General features: G+C 41.7%; 1 protein-coding gene across 2 annotated transcripts in view; it reads left to right on the forward strand.

The window, feature by feature from the left end:
- Nucleotides 1-17,407, forward strand: part of arb2a (ARB2 cotranscriptional regulator A) — a 165,208-nt gene that overhangs the window by 83,960 nt on the left and 63,841 nt on the right. The window lies entirely within an intron of this gene.

The raw sequence follows: 17,407 nt of genomic DNA on the forward strand, positions 1-17,407 counted from the left end.
TGTTATTTGTCTCTCAGAAACAGTTCATAACTTCCCTTCAACTCATTCATGTCACCTAAAAGGTAAACCTGTTTCTCCATCACAGCTCTGATGATTCAGTAAGGACATCTCCTGGTTTCATCTTCATGTTTCCCTCTCATCACATAACCAAACCGATATCATGACCAGCAGGTTTACAGCTGTGGCTCCAGCCAACATCAGCTGATACTAGAAATTAATATTAAATAAATTCTAACAACAGCTGATCAAACGTGCTGCTGTTGTTTACCGCGACATCCGCTGGTTTCCTCTTTCTGCCGCAAAGTGGGCGATAAATAAACAAGAGAGAAAAGCCGATCAGCTGATCATTGATCAGTTTCATGATTGAAGTAGAAACAGGAGAGGGAGGGTGAGAGGATGAGAGAAGAAGCTGTGCAGCGTAAACACAGAATAACTCCAGCTTTGTGTCTTTTTCATTGTAGCTGAAGTCCGGGACAAACTGTTCCTTTTCACCTCAATACGAAACACGTAATATTTTCTCTGAATACGAGACGATTCCGTTTTTTACGGCACGGTTGTCAACTCTAATAATTAACCTTATGAACAAAATAAAGTTCAACATCAGTAACATAGCACCCACCCAGCTGTATAGAAACTCCGTCATGCTAGCTAGCACGCAGTACGAAAAAGTCAGCATAACGAAAATAAACTCCACCTAACCCTGGTTCATATCTGACCCAGATGGACTGCAGGTTATAACTTCTTACCTGAAGTTCAGTTCACCTGACACTCTTGGACCAGCAGCCGCTTCGGGTCTCTCCTCTTGCCTCCTTTTTCCTTCATCCACCTGCTGGCTTCCACCACTTGCTAATGTTATTGAATCTGTGGAAGGTCCGCGATAGCCACCACACGAAGTAACGAATAACGAGCCTATCTAAATCCCAGTAACGAGTAACGCGTTCCCGGTTTTGGGATAATAACTAGTTACCGTGCTCGTTACCACAATAATAATGTAGTTACTGTAACGCGTTACTTAATAACACGTTAGTCCCAACACTGCTTATGAGTAAAAAAAAAGGCTTTTAAGTGCCATTGAATTTAACATTGATTAAAAAAGTATGTAAAACCTTTTTGAATCCCAAAGTTTCCTTCTGTTTTGCTACCGCCTTTCACATTTGCATTATTGCAGTCAGTTGTCTTTTTCCACATTTTTAGTAATTATCCGATGCCAGTCAGAGAGATTAATATAGAGTGTTTTTACAACACAGCAAAGGTAGACAGGCAAGAGAAGCTCTGAAAAAAGTGATGTGTTTAATGTTTTAACAGCTGTTTCCCTGAACTTTGTTTCAGCTGAAGGGCTACTGCAGGTGTGGCTAGGTAGATGCTTATCTGAGACGTAGCCAGCTACCAAGGCCAATTCAAGGTACCAGTTGTTATTCCAGACTTTTTACAATCTGGGGAATTTATATATCTTGTTTTGATCAAAATTTTCCTATAGTGCATTTAACAGCCCAGAGGCAGACAGAAGCTGTTGCTTTCACCTGAAGCTGTGATGCCGGATCAGTCAATACACTTTAGGACTTCATTTCCTCAGTTCCCTCTTTCTCTCTGTATGTATGAAGGCGTGTGCGCTTTTCTCAACAGTTCGGTAAGCTGCTGTCATTTTATTATAGACATCTGCTTATAAGCAACAAAGTTGTCAGTTTCCTGAGTGCAACAGTTATCTTGTACATAATAAAGATGCTCCTTCTAATTTGTCTATATTAGACTTTGATTGGCACCAATTTTAGACTCCAGCAGATGGAGGCATTACTAAATGTTGGTTATGAATCGTTTGTCTGGTCTAGTCCTTGGTCTGACCATCCATGGTTTTCAATGGTCGAGCAAGCTTTCACTAGCTCGTCCCGGTTACCCACTCCTCTCCTTTATTATTATTTTTTCAAAACACAAAGATGTTGCCATGGTGATGTAATTGAAAATCATTACATCTCAAACAAGTATTGTTGAGGTGACTATTCACAAGTCTCACCTTTTTGTCTTCCTGTTTTTTTTCCCCCTTCCTAGTAAAAAGGAAGTGCAAAATCCATCTGTCCTTAGTGCATCATTGTGCAAAGGCTCTTTTTTAATCCCTCTTGCGCTGCCCATCCACCCCATAGCCAAACCTATTCAACACAGGGTCTTATTCACCACTTTATGATATAAAACACAGAGCTAGTTAAAGTTCATTTGAGTTCAGTTAAATCTTGAGGGATTCATCATTACATATTTACTGGCTGAGGCTGATCTTGCTGTAAGGTTCTACCCTCGTCCCATTGATCTAGTGCGCATGTTCACTCCCGAGGTTACAGGACGTGCTTCCATTTGCATAAGGCCCTGGGCAAGGTTCTTTCCACCATTGATTGGCCTGTCCATGAGCGCCCCGTGCCTTCTCACATTGATCACTTTGTTTTTTCCCGGAGACAGTGCTACTCAGAGTTCAGCTGCAGCTCTAGCATATCAGACCTGCCGGAGGAAGAGAGAGAGGGACCGACGGAGGGAGAAAGGAGAGAAAAAAGAAAGAGAGGGGCAAGATGGAGTCATAACTGATAGATGGAAAACCAATAATTAATACTTTGCATACTTTTTTCTATGAGTTTTAGAACTATCAAAGTATGAAACACTTTCCATTGCCACCTACGTTATCCCTCTTTCAGCCCGTGTTTCCTCGAGTAAGCTGCTTAAGAAAGTAGGATTCAGTAAAATTGCACACAATAAAATATATAAAACATTCAGCACACTCAAACATATATTGCCTTTTCTTCTACCTGAAGTACTGCTGAAATTGAGCAGACCTCCTCCCTTCCTGTTCATCCTCGCCCTGGTCTGCTTGTATCAGTGTGCTACAGAGCAAACTCTCCTCTAAGCTGTCTGTTACTTGTTTTCTCTCTCCCTCTCAGTAAAACTGTCTTCCTTGTAGGCTGCTTGGACAGTCTTCCCTCACTTTACCTTTCACTTCCTCAGAGAGGATGCTGTCTAGGCTTGCTCACGGTTTCTCTGCTGTCAACCATCCATAGTCTTACTGTAGTTGTGAATTCTTATAAAGGCTGAAGATGTACAGCTATATTTCTTGAAGTATTTACTGAAGTAGACTTATTTCACTCAGACAGGTCTAATCATGCAGTCATGACTTTGGGTGTCGCATAAAGCCATACATGCATTTTGACTTGTGCATATGTGCCATTGTGTCTTTATCCAGCATGGCGTCAGTAGCGGCGCAAGGATCAGATTCCCATGATGCACCTCTTCTCTTTGTTCTGCTTTGTGAAAGCAGTGCGCAGCTTTGTCTGCTTTTCCCGTTCCACTCGGCTCGTTGCCTCAGCGGCAAGGTCTCAATCTCTTCCCTCTCTTTTTCTTCAGACCTCTATCTTTCTTTTATTCGCTCTTTAATACGCATTGGGCACTGTTATCCATTTTCCCCCCACTCCTCTCTCATTTATTGCCTTTTTCCTTTACATGGCAACCAAATTCGCCGTAATTCTTACTTTCCCTTTGCCTCCCTGTTTTTTTTTTTTTTTTAAATGTCAAACCACTCCCTCCTGCCGCTGCTTTTTGTGGATAAAATACTTCTAAGCTTCTTTGGTGACCCTCCTAGTATCTACTTTCTTTTACCACTTAAACTCGCCTCTTTTCATTTTCTTGTTTTTATTTGGTTTCATGGTGTATATGGTATTTTACTTTGTTCTTTGCTCTTCCCCTTTGCTTCTGATTCAGTCACTTTCTTTTCCCTTCCCTCTCTTAACCTCAACTTCACACCAGATTTTGCCGCTCTATTCTTTCCCAGCGATTCTTATCCTTCACTCGAGAATGACCTCACTCCTCTCTCCTTCACACTATTTTTTATGTCTTTTAGATTTGTCTTTTTCAACCATCTCACCCTAAAACCACTCATTTTTCCCAGTGATTCATCATTCTCGCACTTCATCCCTCGAGTGCTGTTTATTTTGTGTGAAATCATTTTAAATTAAATAGCGATCTCAACCTTATAACTCAGTACCATCAAGTATGTCAAATAATAAGTGATCGTAAAATGCAAGTTTAAAAACTTTCCCCAAATATTTACCAAGTGGATTATTTTTTTTCTCCTTTTTTACTCTGACTTGTCTTTTATCATCTCACATTCGCTGTTCCCACTGTGGTATTTTCATGCATTCACCTGCTGTGTCTGGGTGTGTCATCTGGTTACGACCTAGGTCACCTTCACCGAAGAGGGAATACAAGTGCTTGACACGAGGTTTGAATGTGTTGAAGATGACATGTTGACAGCTCAAATGAATCACTTGTCACGTGTCATTTTTTTTCTTTCCCACTTGTTAATCCTTCGGTAAGAATACAATATAGGAGAGGAATCTCGAGCCCATACCGGGGTTGCAAATTGTCACGCAAGCATCGCTCGATTTCGACACTTGGAATCCAGTTTGCTTTTACGTTTTTGTTGTTTTGCTTTTTATTTTTCCACTCTGCCCTCAAGACTGTGAATGGTCTCATTCTGTGGCAAATGTAGCAGGGAGAATACGTCTTAGGGATTGAAAGGAGAGAAAGTGTTGTGTTTGAAAAGCTGTGAGGCACAGCTAGGCGGATCCTGGTGCAAATGTCAGTGAACTCAGTGACTCTAGGGTTGAAGTTTAAACCCTCTCTCATTTGCTCCTCTTTTCTGTCTTTCTTTTTATTCTCTTTTCCCTTTTTGCTTTTTGTCTTTCAAACTCTGCATCTTCATCCACTTCATCCTCTATCTCTCTCCCTCTTTCTCTCTCTGTCTGTCTACGACTGCTTTTAAAGTTCAGTGACTGCTATGTTGGTTTTCTGTGGTATCGGTCTAAACCTTAAGTACCAGGGTCACAGGAATTTTTTAGTGCCTGTCATTTTTTTGTGTCAGTGCATAACTTGCAGTGCGTAACTTGTGGGGTTTGTTTTCTACTTATAAGTGCAGCTTTTAAGCCGAAGGCACATACTGATGAGACTGATGGTAAATGGAAAACAGGCAGTGCCACAGTGTTTCAGTCGGTTCATTTTTTTCTGCTTTTTAAACTTGGTTTATCCTATATGGGCTATTCAGCTGATATATTCCCAATTCTATAGCCTTCAATACTCACGGAAAGCCTTGTTTGAATCCTTTATGGCAGTTTTTTCCATGGATGTGTTTTAGTTATGTACCTGCAGTAAAACATATTTAATTTTTTAAGCCTGGAAAGCCGACAGTGAAAAGAGATGAACTGTTTTATGTGCCATTTTAAGGCTTTATGTGCTGTGAAATACGATGGGGTTATGAAAGACCAAAGGAAGGTAGAGTGAGGAAGGGAGAAGGAGAGTGAGGCAGAGACTCCTGGTGTGGAGCACCCTTTGATGTCTTAGCCGGCTCGGAGTTGAATATGGAGCTCACTGAAGGGTAGGCCTTGTTTCATGGTGGGAATATGAGGCTGATCCTGCGGTCCGATTTAAAAAGAAAAAGAAAAAAATCGTACACACATTCACAGATTTTTTTTTAGAAAATACCATATTTGGGTATAAATGTTTTCATTGTTAAACCAGAGTTTTCATTTTACTCCATAAGGCCTGTTTGTTGTCCCAGTGAACTAGTTTTTGATTCCTCCCATCATGATGTCAGTAGTTCATGGTTCATATTCAGATCAGTTAGCAGGCAAGGGTCTTTGAAAGCATGTGTGTCTCTGTCTCATATATATTCTGCGTTCCTATTAGATGGCTTCACACTTGACTATTCCTCTGGACTCCGCTGACACTGGCTTTCATGCATGGCCTGCCTCTACCTCTTTCTTTCTCCACCACTTACGTTCTTACTTTTGTGGCCTTGAGCATTAAAAATAGCTCGGTGGTGTCAGATAACTTTTAACCTCATCACCACCAACCAACTAACATGTTCAGTAGATCCCCATCCCCCATCATCGTTTGTTAACATCCATCTCTTCTTCTGCCTTGTTTTCTCCATCCTCGTATTCCTTTCACCAGTCTGGCTCCTTCCACCCGCCGCCCTGACTGTGCCTTCCACACGTGAAGCCATTTTTCTCATGAATTAAGCCTCTTCACCTCTTGCCTCCCTTCGCCTCTATCTCTCCGCGCTCCCTCGCTGTCCTTTCATTTCTGTTTTCGTGGTGTTGCTTAGGGTGATGGTTAGTTGGTTTGGTCTGAGTTCTCTTTGATGAAAACACTAGGGGGCACTGCCTGTCCTTTGTTACCCCTCTCTTTTCCTTAGAAGGTTTCGATGCTTGTGTATTTTTGTATGCATGCTTCGTCTTTGTCTGCCTGACCATGCATGTGCTCTTGTTTGTGTTTGCATTTTGTTAAAAATCAGTCCCTTGTCTGTAATGGATGACACAGATCTGCACTGAGACAGACAGGAAGGCAGACAGGCGGCAGGTCTCTGGTGGTCACCGGGGCCACTGCTCAGCACCCATCCGCGTCCCCCTGTCCTCACACTCACCCCCTGTTTCTGTTTGGTGAACCCAGGGGTGTGGGTTAATGAAAAGGGCTTGGACCACTGAGAAGAACGACAGTCATCTCTCAGCCACCTCTGCTCACCTCCAGCCCTCAGAGACTCTCACTCCATGACAGGCCCCCCCTCTTCATGTCTCTCTCCCTGTTTCGGCCTCTATCCCCTGGGTCATACCATATCATCTGGCTGCCCATTGGCCGCCAACAAAACACAGCATTTGAAAATGATAAAAAAAATAAATAAGAAGGACGGTGGAACATTTTCAGACTGGAGAATGTCTGTAAAAACAAGTGCACGAGAACAACTGTCCTGTTTATTCAAATGCCTAGCAATCGGACTAGGATTTGGATGCCACTGTTGAGAGGAGACGGAGAGGACGCAGACCTTTGTTTCTGTTTTGTTTTTACTCTGCTAGTCGGCAGCTTCTAGTTTCGCTCCACTTCGTGTGGATACCCCACCAGTACTCTAGTTTTGTTCTTTGTATCCTTTGTATATTGCAGAAGCTATAGTTTGCAATTAGTGACCATGTTCTTTTGCCTCATTTATCGTTAAGTCCGCTGATGAATGTGATTGTTTTTGAAGAAAACCGAATTATTGATTTGCGTTGTTGTCTATGGTGAGGAGACAGCTGATGAGGGGTGTTTGATAGTGCTAATTGGCAGCTCCCATCCATGCAGTGTGTGGTTGGTGGTGGGTTGGGGCTGGGCGAAGTGAGGCGCTGTTATTGTTTAGAGGTGTCAAACCCAACACAGAACAAAGAGGACGGGAGAAATGTGCTGCGCTCGCCCATCAGTGTGCTGAATGCAGCTTATGCACACACGTGCACGCGCGCGTATAAATATATATTTTATATATGTATGAATGCACATGTGTCTGTCCACCCAGGCACATATCTCACACAATAGCACATTACCTGACGTCATATATAGGGTTCACTCGTGCTGACATGCACACACATACACACAGACGGTGCACACACGGAGAAAAAAATATTTTAAAATGACAAGATAATCACTACATTCAAACTTACCTTCAGCTCTGCATAAATGCCTTTCTCTGAGATAAACTAATAAATATATTTTCTTTTCAAATGTGCTCTACCGAAGGCCCTAATTACCATACGCTGACAAAGACCTGACAGAAGTGTAATAGTTAAAAGGTAATTTCACTACAAGTAGGAGTTTGGGTAGGGAAAAGGGTCAGTGACACCCCCTCCCCCACTACCACCACCACCACCGAACCTACCCATCCACCAGCCTGCCTCCACCTCTCTCTTTAACGATTTACTCACGCGTTTCGAGGACTTTTTGCATGATTGACTGACAAGGTCTTTTTCCGAAATAGCATCTTCAGTAATAAGAAATAATTGACTCCCCCTAATCAAAAAAGGGTTCATGGAATCCACAAACCCAACTGTAATCTTCTGTGGCATTTCCAGCAGAATTGACAGTCCTCATAGCTTCAGGCTCTATACCACTTTGATTTAATTGCTTTTTTTTATAAGATTAATAATATGCTTTATACGGAGTTATGTGTGTGTGCTCTGTGTGTGTGTGTGTGTGCGTGTGTGTGCCCATTTTCCTCTTCTACAGCTTTGTTTTTAATCAACAATATCACTTGAAAAGAACTTCAACCGGTGTGCCTTTTTTTTCTTGCGAGGTTTACGTTTAATTTGTTAAATACTGTAGTAATTTTTTATGTACTCAAAAGAGGAAGGAATGTTGTTGTTGTTGATCACATTATTATTATTATTATTATTATTATTATTATTATTATTATAGTCCTCTGATTTGATATTAAATCTGGTCCAACAGAGTATTTTGTGATATAATCTAAAATGAACTTTTTTTTCTTTATCCGGTCTATAAAATTGGCTAATTGAATTACTTTGTGTTTTCTTAAACTCTGCTTCAGTATTATTTTTTTTAGATTTTGGTCTCATGTCTTGATTACTTTGGGCATAAATATAATAATAATTTAAGTGAGCATGCCTTGCGAACTGCAAAGTTTTTTACATGATGGGGAAAATTAACTTGGAGCTACCCCCAGCCTGTCCAATTTGTAATATGGCCTCAACCCCTTCCCCTCTCTTTCTTTTCTGACTCATCTTTCCTCTCGTTAAAAAGCTGTTTTAAATCATGGCTAGTGGCAATGAGAAGTTAATTTCAGATTGTTATATATTACCATTAATTTCATTTGGCCTTCTGTAAATTTCCCTCCCTCACTCTCTTCTGCCTTTGAGTACAGCAAGTTCACAGAGCCTTTTCCTCTTTTCTTTTCTTTTTTTCTTCTTTTTCTGGCCCCTCTCTTTTGTCCTTGCCCTGCGGCACAGGAGACGAGCAAATATGAAGGAGCAGAAGATGATAACTGATGGGAGGAACACTTTCGTTGTCATTTTACCTCCCCTCCCCTTTCCTTTTTTTCCGGAACTTTTTCCCATGTGTTTTTCAAGTGGCCCGGGTAGTTTAAGCACACACTTCTACTAAGTAGGGTAGTATGCTTGTCCATATTAGGGTTTTTTTGCTGTCTACTTTTACTTCTCTTTCTTTTTTCCTTATTTAAAGTGAAGGTGTATGACTCTCCACCGAGATATTTGGTATATTTGGCCATGAGCAGACACAACCCTTTCAAAGAACGTACAGTAGCTGGACTTTTTGTCTTGATCTGTAAAACTATAAAACTGGATTTGTATGAAAACTAAAAAACTTGTAAAAAGAAAGCTTGAGCTGGGAAAAAAGAAGAAACAGGCTCTATTCCCAAAAACAACAAGAATGGGGGAAAAAGGATTAAAATTTAGCTGTACTTCACCGTTCTCATAACAAATTTAGAAAAATTGGCTGGAAATTCCCACAATGAAAATTCCAACTCATAGCTTGTTGAAATTTTCTCACTACACCCCAATTTAGAAATGTTGGCTTCGATGCCAACTCTGGGCTCCGTTAGTACAAGAAATCAGTGTTTATCAACCCCTAAGGCTGTGTGTGTCTTAGAAATGGACAGCAGTACCCAATGGATATTTAACACATTAGCTTTGGCAGAGCAGAGAGTGGTGTGAAAACACACTGATTTCCTAAGTGGCAATCATATCAGCCTCACCATCACAGAGGCAGCAGAGAGCAAACATCTGTGTGTGTGTGTGTGTGTGTGTGTGTGTGTGTGTGTGTGTGTGTGTGTGTGTGTGTGTGTGTGTGTGGGTGTGGGTGGGTTCAGGAAGCCCTTGCTTTTCCTCAGTGTCAGTATCACCCTGAGTTATAACCCAGAGGTCTCACCCTCCTCCTCCATCCACCCTTGTTAGGCCCTCTCGTTCACTCCCTACCTCTATCAATCCCATTCTCCCTTGCCCTCTCCATCCTCGTCTCCAACTGAGAGTCACCCATCCAAATCTATGTTAAAACAGGGTCATCCCCCGGTGTACACTTAAAGACTGTCCCTTTAACCTGCTCCGAAATACTTAGGGCTATTATTATAGCTTATAAATCATTAAGAAAGTTTAATTATACAAAAATTTCATGGTAGAAATGTGCAAGCTGACACATGGGAAGGGGAATTTAATGGGCCAGCAAGTCCCAGCACCGTGAGGGAAAATATTGAGGTTAGGTTTCTATTTTACAGCATTGCCGGAGGGTTGGGAAACAGAGAGAAAGACAAGAAAGAAGCACTTTTAGAGTAAAAAAAAGGAGAGAAAAGACAACGAGGAGGCCTGTGTGCGCTTCGCAAAGTAACTTTCCCATTCCAAACTTTAGATTGAAGCTGTTAATATGGCCACTGATTTGGGAACAATAAAGTCACTATCCACGATACCTTGTGTCACTTATCATGAGAAAAATACAATTAAATTAAAAATTAATTTTTAACATGCCACAGTTTCACTTTGTAAATAAAAATTTGTCTAGATAGATTTACAATTTGAAGAATTTCTTTTAGTGTCACTAAGAAATTTAAAAAAATAAAAATTCCAAATTGTAATGTTACAAATATTTGTCCACTTCTTAACTGTCCGTGTGATTTCAGAGAACATTATGGGTGTACTATAAATGTATTATAAATACTACCACTGTCCAGATGTTAATAAGAAATTGTTAAATTTTGTTGTAGTAACTACACCTTGTTGCTGTCCATTTAAGCTGCTGCTTAATTTACCATGTGTTCACGATTTGTAAATAAGCTGTTAGTGAAACCCTGTTGGAATTCAAACATTTAAGTGCTTATGCAATTACATGTCGCTATCAGGAAGAGCGAGATTGATGTAGAAAATCTGTGACTATGTGAAGAGAGCTTCGCTAAGCTCCAAACAGCCTGGCCTCACCAGCCAGATGTGCAAATGCAAATTAGTCAGGAACCTCTCAGTTCACTTTGGATTTCCACAGGATGTTATCAGCCAGCGCAGGGCAAAGTGCCTCTGGACACAGTTGAAATAGATCATATCAAACCTGTCCCATATTACCAAAAAACCCCCAAAACAAACGGTGATAAGTCCAGGGGGCCAATGTGCCTAGAATCTCTGGCTTCCGGGCAAACAGAAAGTAGTTTAATGAATATACACATACAGTATTACATATAAAAACTCTCATTCAATCCTGTTAATTTGTATTAAACTAATAAACCTGTAATAAACCTGTAATAAACTAAATTAATCGGGTTTAGGGCTGTCTCTTTTCTCTGTCACACTATACTATTATTTACGATAAACTTTTTTCCGACACCATTCATCCCTTTCTTCTTGCCCTTTCTCTCTCCTCCTTCCTGTCTTCCGATCTTTCTCTTGTTTTCCATGTGGGCACAAGCGGGGCGCAACGCCCGCAGCCAGCAGGTTTCCTGGCATGCAGCTCCTCATCCTCTGCCTTTTGTTTCCACCAGTGAACAACCATTCTCCACCTCTGCTGTGTCAGTAAATATTTATTGGCCTTCCTTTTCCTCATCACCCCCACTGTTGTCGGTGCGTGTCTGTGCGCCTGTGAGTGCGTGTGGTTTGCATGTTTATACACACACAGAATCCTTCCCAGCGCATACACTGACATGCGCTACCTCCCTCTACCCAGTGTCCGGTGCCGTCACTCACACATCTCAGCAATGCCGCCCCGTCACCCCGTCCCTCCACCCACCATCCTCTGTTTCTCTCCATCGCTCCATCATGCTTTTGGCGGACAGTCGTGAGAGGAAACAGTGGAGGAAGTTATTGCAGTTTTCTCCTGCTCTGTCACTCTGCCTGCCACAACAGAAGTTTATGCACCTGAGAGAACCAGAGGGGGGGAAACCCTGCAAGTAAATGCATGTGACCTCAGCGAGCAAAACCTCTGCACACTCCCACCACACTAAAGGTTGCACATACACAAACATACTCCCTCTCGTTCCCTAGGGCCCAGTGGCCTCATGCTAGAGAGGCCTTCCTTCCTGCAGTTAAGACAAAGGAAACCGGGGACCGACAGGGGACCTGAGGCCGCTGCTTCAAAGCCACAGGAAGCGCCAGTGTTGTCTCTTCCTGTGGAGGGTGTTGGAGCGTGGAGGGTCAGCTGCCTGTGTTTTCACAGCCAGGGACGAACAAGGATGAGTGTGTTGTGTGTGTGTGTCACATCATTGGTAAGATATCTGAACACGCTGCACTCCAACTCCTGTCCGCCCTCTATGACCTCAGATCACTTCCTAGCTACACATTAGTATGTAGAAATAAAAGAGACAACACATGTACAGACACACATACACCATCATCATCATCATTCCTGTGGTCAGTCAAGTTCTGGTTAAAAGCCGAATCCAGATAAGCATAATCAACCTAACTGCTATTTATCTACATTGTCCTCATTAATTTTAGATGGAAATGATAGGAAATGGAGTCTCTGTGAAAGCAGCAGTCAGTTTGTTTTCCCTTGCCTAGTGCTTGCTACTGTCTTTGCAGAGTCCGCACATGCCTTCAATGTGTACATGTTTGCGTGTGTTTGTGTTTGTGCCCCTCTTCCAATGTTGTTGTATATGGATTTATGGGGGTGTATGTGTTAGTGTGTCTGAGCCATGTGTTTTCAAACCTTCCGGTGTGCACCCACATGCGTGTTTGTTTGTTTTTTTCTGTGTTCGCCCTGGCTTCTCTGATGCTCTCCTCTTACTCTCTGGCAGGCACAGGACAGTTAATCAATCAAATATTTAAGCAGTGCTTCAGTGCTCAGTGGGTAGTCCTAGATTATCTGTGGCTGTTGGCAGTGCATGGCGCAGCCACATTATAAGCCTTGTCTCTGACTGGCATCATTGCGGGGTGCTTCCCTCTCTCTCTCTTGCTCTCACTCGCTTTCTCTCTTTCTCTCGCCCTTAGCCTCTACTCAGTCTTTGCTCACTCTCACTGACACTCTACATTTTGTCCTTTTTCATTCTCACCTATTTTCTGTCATTCTCTCTCTGTCCCTTGTTTTCCTTTCTCTTGTTTGCTGCACTCTATTCACACTCTCTCTCTCTCTGTGTATAATTGTGGCTTTTCACATTGACTGTCTGACAGTAAGCAAGGCCCCTTAAAGAGCTCTCATCTTTCTGTCTTTGCCTGCTTCTCTCTTTTCTCTCACTCTGCATTCTTTCTAGGGATGAGTCTGCCTGTCTCCCCACAGGGAACTCCATTGTGGATTACCATTCAGTTTTCGCCCAATTATCTAGTGGCTTTTGCTGCCTTTGACACATAATTATCAAAGGCCTAAATAATTGTCTTTATTATTGCCGGTGTTTAGATGTAGCGTCAGTGGAGCAGTCATGAGCAAGGGAGCGTCACGGGGAGAGGAGAGAAAATGAAGTATTTATCTCGACCAGAGATTAGCTTAGCATGCTGTTAAATGATGTCTCGTCGCTTATTTCAACTCCTAGTCCAGATAAATAAACATGATTAATATGCCCCCCCACCCCCCTCCCCTCCTTCATACACACACCCATCGCATATCATATTCTGTGTCAGTGGTGAAAATAAGATTATGCACAACAAAAAGTCTAGCAATTAGCTGGCTTTGTAGTAGGAAGCAGCTTAAAGCGCTAAACACTGTACTTTACTGAGGGCCGTGTGAGAGGTCAGGTACAAGACACATGGGTTATAGACAAGTCTGCGTGTGTGTATCTGCATCTGTTTGAGCGACTCCAAATGCGTGGGGGTTGGCTGTTTCATAGAGCTTGTGAAAAGCTGGATTTAGCAGAGTTGTGCCAACCGAGGGGGTCAGAATATGTGATATTTGTGGGTCTCTTTAGCAACCAGGCCCTCTGCAGAGAAATCAAAAAGAAATGGTTTACGAGGAGGGGGAAAAAAGGGAGAAGTAAAAAGAGGGAGAAGGATTTCAAAGTTCATCCAGAGTTTGAATGTATGTGGGTTGAGGGTGAGCTCAAGTCTGCATCGTCAGTTGTGACTCAGATTTGTTATCGTGGTTCAAAAGAATGTAAATGTGATGCTAGTTGGGGTCAAATCGAATCCATATCACAGTGAGGGAGTGTGTTCAAAAACTGCACGGCCATGAAAATGGGTAAAGAAATTGTGTTTACACTGTTTTTTTGTGGCGCTTTAAATCATGCTATTAACAAATCCCTGATAATTGCGCTGAATTAGACTTACAGTGCTGTTATGATGTAGGATATAGATAAACCACATTAGGCAGGTGATAAACAATTCATCAAATTCTTCTTGGGTGCGTGGCGGCTGCCCTTTAAGTTCCGGCTTCCAGATCAAACCCCAGAGCATTGGTCCCATTTAAACATAATCTTCTACTTATGTTTTAGTAACCCAGAGAAAGCCCATTTGCTTCAGGGATGCTGTTCTGATGTTGACTCTTTGGTCCGATCTCTCTGTGAAGTGGGACGAGGGAAAAGAGAATTTTCCTCCTGGGGATTAATAAAGTATTTATAAATACTCTTTGTTGTGCACATCTGCCTGTATGTGTCTCCTTTGTCTAGCTTTATCTCCATAGTCCTTTCTGGGGGTTTTTCTCCCACTTTTGATATCCACTGAGCTTCTTATAGTCTTCCGCCTTTATACTCCTCTTACATTTTTTTACACACCAGCCCCACATGTCCAACATCCACCCACACCCATTTGAACTTTACTCTGCTTATCCAGCTGCTCTAGCATTAAAGGAAAGGCCAGCCGAGAGGCGGCAAATGTCTCAACATCTGTGTGTTGGTTTTAGTTCAACAAGTATTTCCACATGTTTCTTTTCCTATTTCCCTGTCCGATACTTGACTGATCACAACAGCTGGCTTGTTTCCTTGTAAAAGCTGCTGTCTGCAGTTACATAGTGAATTAGCACATTTAACATTGCGGGTATACGTGGCTAACACTAACTCACAGGCCATTGTGGTGTGGAATGATGAGTCATATGAAAAAACATCTTACACTGATATCCACTGGAGAATATTTGGCTTCGTGCTTCTGCTTGTGAGTTAACAGCATTACTCTCTTAGAAGAAGATACAGACCTGCTTAGATTATGCTTTCAACATGCAGCTAACCACAGATGTCATTGTGGCTTGTAAAACATGGGACCCAGTGGGTGTCAAAATTACTGTGGTTAACGGCCACACGGCATAGAACACTCTCTCCTGGAGTCATTATTTGTCAACCTATTACCCCAAGTGTTACCACAGCCAAGTGCATGTGTGGAGGCATTGCGGCAATGAGAGCTGTCAGAATGAGTGATTGATATAGGCACTGGTGAGAGATGGAGTTCTTTGCTCCTTAATCTTCGGTTGAGGGAAGCAGACTTTGTTTGGTGAGATTTCCTAATTTGTTTGCACTCCTACTTTTAGCAAATTTACAACAAAGTGAATGTCTTTGAGTAGCAAATGATAGAGAAACTTAAACAAAAAAAAAGGCTAAGAAAAATAAAAGACTTTTTTTGTTGTTGATTTTCATATCATTAAAAATTAGGATGACAGGTAGGCTCTGCCTACCACAACGGAAATAAAAGCAACCGAATACTGTATATTCATTTTAAAAGGTAATTTTAGGATTCTAACAAGTTCTCTTTAACCCTTTGAGGTCTAAGTTGCCATTAGTTTGGTAGTTAGTTATCATTAGATGTCCTCAGCACTAATCCTCACTTTAACATTGGGCAGTCCCAATATGTCATTTTTGTTTTTATTAATGTTCTTTTTTCCATGGCAATTAAGGAACAAAGAAAAAAAATCAAACCTCACCCACATCAAAAACTATATACATATTTTTCAGCTATGGCATGCTTCTCATGTCCTCTCTTATTTCGTAAGTACTTTAGAAGTAAAGTAAATGACATGCTGAAGTACTTTAAACAAAGTTAGGCTTACAAAACAAAAGCCTATTTGACACACTGACAAATGTTTGGTTTTACTTACAGTTCTCCTACAGTTCCTACAGTTTTAATATACCAGCGATGTCAACTAAACCTTACCTATATAGAGTATGTTTAAGTTTTCCTTTCAAAAGAAATACATGTTGGAATCATTGTTTTACAGTAACAATAGTAGCAAGCAGAGACTCATTTGTCTGTCCACCTGGGCATTTGAAAAGATGCTGAGATTTCTGCCCAGGCTTGGGCAATGCTCTCGACTAGGTTGAAGTCACATGCTCAGTGTTTTCCATGGGCAGTCAATCCACTCTTGTTTTCTGGTCTAAACTGGTAGTCCTTTCACTCAGGAAAGGGCCCATTTGGCTAGCACCAGAAAACAAGGCCCTGACTGACACCTCCAATTTTAAAAGGTTGACTTTGCAGCTCCCATGGGCCCAGTTCTGCCAGAGGAAAGCTTTTCAGCCAAGCAAGGATGAGGAGGGATTACAGTGAGGAGTGTGTATCAGTGTGTATGTTTTCGTATGATTCTCTGTGAATGAACCTATATGTCTGGACAATGTCTGTCCTTTTAAACTCTAAAGTTGTGTACTTTTTTTTATTAAGTATGCTCAAGTGTGTACCTCACCTGTCAGGCTGCTTTATTCTTCTCTGATAGTGAAAATGTTCCTTTGGTAGCCTTATCAGGTAGATGATATGAGTCTTTTGTGCCTTAATAGATCCATTTATCTCTATATACTTTAATTTGGCTAGGTATGGGAGGATGTATTCAAATGCCTAATCTCATTTATTGCATAGCCAGCCAGAGCTGCTCTCTTTGATAGCTCCACCTTTAGACAAACATTCATCTCCTTGTCCCATTTTAAACCTCTATGCCCATTAAAAACATGGCTTCATACCTGTGGCTCAAGCCAGTTTTGGTTTAATACCTTTGGGCTTTTATAGGCAAATATTTATCCAGCACAAGTCCCAACTAATGCCTTATATTCTAAACTCTTCCCTCAGCCTTAACCTCACCACTTCTTGGCATGTAGCCATAAACACCTAGCAGTCCACGACACTTTCTAAATTTACTGCTTCCTCAGAGGTACTATGCCGATCCCTTAGTTCAGTCTCTTTCTCAGCTTCTCTAAATGTATAAAGTAAGTGATTGTTAACCTATTGTTGCAAGTCCTGTTCTCTATTCTGTCCTTTTTATCTTAAAGTTGAGTGAAGCGGCTCGTTCCCAAGGCTTGGCTGTAGTACTCCTTGGGGTAGCACCAGCGGTGTGGGAAGTCTATTGTAGTGCGGTAACAAGTCCTTTGTGTGACATTTTCCTTGGCATTGACATTCAGAGGGGAATAGGAAGACGGGCCTACGAACACCATATTCTCTGTGACATGTGAAGGGAAAGGGTATTAAGAATGGGGACCAAGGTATCTGAACGTGCGCAGGAAAGGACATTTGCACAGAACGTGACAAGGACACACTATGGTGGAGCAGTGCTCTTTCATATTTCACTTTACAACATTATGCTCTATACATGAGGTTGAATCAGTATCCTTGGGTTACAAAATTGTCCACTGGGCTATTGATGTCACCAAGAAATAAGCATTCAGTGCACTCTAAGAAGTAGGCAGTTGGGCCTAGTATTCATAAATATATATTTGGTTTGTCTAATAAAATGCATTTGT

The sequence above is a fragment of the Mchenga conophoros genome, linkage group LG12 (assembly GCF_057382185.1).
Source record: "Mchenga conophoros isolate Kocher_MC1m ecotype Shallow Benthic linkage group LG12, M_conophoros_male_GT1.1, whole genome shotgun sequence".
Classification (NCBI taxonomy): domain Eukaryota; kingdom Metazoa; phylum Chordata; class Actinopteri; order Cichliformes; family Cichlidae; genus Mchenga; species Mchenga conophoros.